The sequence below is a fragment of the Aedes albopictus genome, chromosome 3, assembly GCF_035046485.1.
Source record: "Aedes albopictus strain Foshan chromosome 3, AalbF5, whole genome shotgun sequence".
In the NCBI taxonomy this organism is placed as follows: Eukaryota; Metazoa; Arthropoda; class Insecta; order Diptera; family Culicidae; genus Aedes; species Aedes albopictus.
Genome location: NC_085138.1, coordinates 174646262 through 174650217, shown reverse-complemented (window position 1 = coordinate 174650217; position 3956 = coordinate 174646262).

Below are 3956 nucleotides of genomic sequence, written 5' to 3'. Positions count from 1 at the left end.
GTGTGCATTGTGCATTGATATTTGATGTTGGAACTGCAATACACTTTAAAGTTCGATCTGGATTTTACCCAAATCAGGGTAAAATTTGTACACCAAAAAGTTATAGGTTTCCGCCAAATTCAGATAAAACAACTTTTTTCCAACTTTGATCGAATTTTCTCACTAATTCCATAATTTTTAGAGATAATATGTAGGTACATTTTGCAGAATTTGTGGTTTTTAGAGGATCTAAACGCTCAGGTAGGCCAGGAGGAGGAATTTAGACCGACGATTGGAAAGTTCAGCGCCCACCATCTAACGAACGAAAATGGCCTACGCCTCATCGTTTTCGCCGCCTCCAAGAACATGGCCATTCGTAGCACCTTTTTCCAGCACAGCCTCCCGTATCGTTACATCTGGAGATCACCACAACAAACGGAATCGCAAATCGACCACGTTCTGATTGATGGACGGCACTTCTCCGACATTATCGACGTCAGGGCTTATCGTGGCGCTAATACCGACTCTGATCACTACTTGGTGATGGTTAAACTGCGCCCAAAACTCTCCGTTATTAACAATGTACATTACCGGCGGCCGCCCCGGTACGATCTAGAGCAATTGAAGCAACCGGATGTTGCCACCGCATACGCGCAGAATCTCGAGGCAGCGTTGCCGGACGAGGGTGTACTCGATGTGGCCCCTCTAGAGGACTGCTGGAGTACAGTGAAAGCAGCCATCAACAACGCAGCCGAGAGCACTATCGGGTACGTAGAACGGAGTCGACGAAACGATTGGTTCGACGAGGAGTGCAGAGCGGTTCTGGAGGAGAAGGATGCAGCGCGGGCGGTAATGCTGCAGCATGGAACCCGACAGAATGTGGAGCGATACAGACAGAAGCGGAAGCAGCAGACCCGTCTCTTCCGGGAGAAAAAGCGCCGCCTGGAAGAAGCGGAGTGCGAGGAAATGGAACTGCTGTGCCGTTCACAGGAAACACGCAAGTTCTACCAGAAGCTCAACGCATCCCGCAAAGGCTACGTGCCGCAAGCCGAAATATGCAGGGATAAGGACGGGAGCCTCCTGACGGACAAACGTGAGGTAATCGAAAGGTGGAAGCAGCACTTCGACGAGCACCTGAATGGCGAAGAGAATGTAGGCACGGAGGACCAAGGCAGCGGAGGAAATGACTATTTTGGTGCAGCGGAGGACGGGAACGAACCAACTCCCACGCTGAGGGAAGTTAAGGATGCCATCCACCAGCTCAAAAACAACAAAGCGGCTGGTAAGGACGGTATCGCAGCAGAACTCATCAAGATGGGCCCGGAAAAGTTGGCCACCTGTCTGCACCAGTTAGTAGTCAAGATCTGGGAAACCGAACAGCTACCGGAGGAGTGGAAGGAAGGGATAATCTGTCCCATCCACAAAAAAGGCGACAAGTTAATGTGTGAGAACTTTCGAGCGACCACCATTTTGAATGCCGCATACAAAGTGCTATCCCAGATCTTCTTCCGTCGTCTTTCACCTAAAGTAAATGAGTTCGTGGGAAGTTGCCAAGCCGGTTTCATCGACGGCCGGTCGACAACGGACCAGATCTTCACCGTACGGCAAATCCTCCAGAAATGCCGTGAATACCAGGTCCCAACGCATCACCTGTTCATCGACTTCAAAGCGGCATACGACAGTATCGACCGCACAGAGCTATGGAAAATTATGGACGAGAACAGCTTTCCCGGGAAGCTGACTAGACTGATAAGAGCAACGATGGACGGTGTGCAGAACAGCGTAAGGATTTCGGGTGAGCTATCCAGTTCATTTGAATCTCGACGGGGACTACGACAAGGTGATGGACTTTCCTGCCTACTATTCAACATCGCCCTGGAAGGTGTTATGCGACGAGCCGGGCTCAACAGCCGGGGTACGATCTTCACGAAATCCAGCCAATTTGTCTGTTTTGCGGATGACATGGATATTATTGCCAGAACATTTGGAACGGTGGCAGAACAGTACACCCGCCTGAAACGTGAAGCAGCAAAGGTCGGACTGGTGGTGAATGCGGCTAAGACAAAGTACATGCTGGTAGGTGGGACTGAGCGAGACAGGACAAGCCTTGGCAGCAATGTTACGATAGACGGGCCTTGGCCTTTTTTATTAACGTCACTTTAAACAATGAAGTTCATTCGTGACGGACGATAGACGGGGATACTTTCGAGGTGGTAGAAGAATTCGTCTACCTCGGTTCCTTGCTAACGGCTGACAATAACGTGAGCCGTGAAATACGAAGGCGCATCATCAGTGGAAGTCGTACCTACTATGGGCTCCAGAAGAAGCTGCGGTCAAAAAAGATTCACCCCCGCACCAAATGTACCATGTACAAAACGCTAATAAGACCGGTGATCCTCTACGGGCATGCCCGAGGAGGACCTGCAAGCACTCGGAGTTTTTGAGCGACGCGTGCTAAGGGCGATCTTCGGCGGTGTGCAGGAGAACGGTGTGTGGCGGAGAAGGATGAACCACGAGCTCGCTGCACTTTACGGCGAACCCAGTATCCAGAAGGTGGCCAAAGCCGGAAGGATATGGTGGGCAGGGCATGTTGCAAGAATGCTGGCCAACAACTCTGCAAAGCTGGTGTTTGCAACTGATCCGGTTGGCACAAGAAGGCGTGGAGCGCAGAGAGCACGATGGGCGGAGCAGGTGGACCGTGACCTGGCGAGCATTGGGCGCGACCGAGGATGGAGAGCTGCAGCCACAAACCGAGTATTGTTGATTATGATGTTGAACAAATAAATGTATGTATTGGTAGTGGCTTACCATAATATAAGAGATTTTTAAATGCTATTGCTTTAGATACCTTTAATACTTTTTTATTATTTTTCTACAAACAGGACCACCCTTATTGAAAATATGTGTACCACCCTAACTAAATATGTCATATTGTATGCTAGCAGTTGCCAACGATAATATAAAACAGGTTTCAGTACTATTGCCATGAATATCTCAGCAATTAAATTCAAATCGTCCATTAAGTTGGGCAGTGAATCCAACTCAAAAATTTCCTAAAAAGACATTTTTTTTTTCAAAAACAAAAGATCTCGACGTTTCATGCACTTCTAAAACATTTGGTATAAAAAAAAAGATTTTAAGATTTTTAAAATTTTCATCCCCACCTATCTTGGGACTTTTTTCGTTTTTCAAAACAGCCAAACTTTGACCGCTTTGGTCAAGCCCTTAACGAAGTCCGATTGAGCTGAAATTTTACATGGTGACTTGTTTTTGAGGAGACAAAACTTTTGAGCACTACCCGTTTTTGAAATTCGAAAAGTCGATTTTCATTGGCACTCTGATGGACATCAAGTCTTCAACTACCATGCGTCTCCACTCTCCATCTTCTTCCATTGCTGCTGTAAATAGTTAGACGAAGCTCTTTGGTACTTCAAAGCGAAAAATGCCAGCAAGAGTTTTACCCCATCTGAAAAGCTGTCATGCCTTCTTAAATTTTCCGGCACCAAAAATGTAATACTGTTTTATTTATATTTATTTGATTCGGCGAGTTCCACGTGGATTTGTGGATACACAAATGTTTACATACAAGATGTTGGATTTTTAAAAATGGCGGCCTCGCACCCTGGTGGTAAATTTGGTATGAACTAGGCCAAAAGTTGGCGTCAAAGTAGTAAACTATGGGGGCCGGATCACAACGCCCAAGGCTATACTCTCCCGGTCTTCAAATCGCATTTTTTTCGTGAAACAAAACCCAAAAGTATAGATGGGTCATCTATCTAGCACATATCCTATGTGCTTTCTTTCCTTGGACTTCGTGGCGTATCTGCATATTCGGACGTTATGCCACGGAAAAATGCACCATTAACCCTAAAAGCGATACCTTCATGGTCTCAGTTTCGTCACCTCGCTGAGTGTGTTCCATCAAATACGAGCTCTGAAAGGCGTCTGGGGTCCAATGGACCCCAGGTATCCCTTTT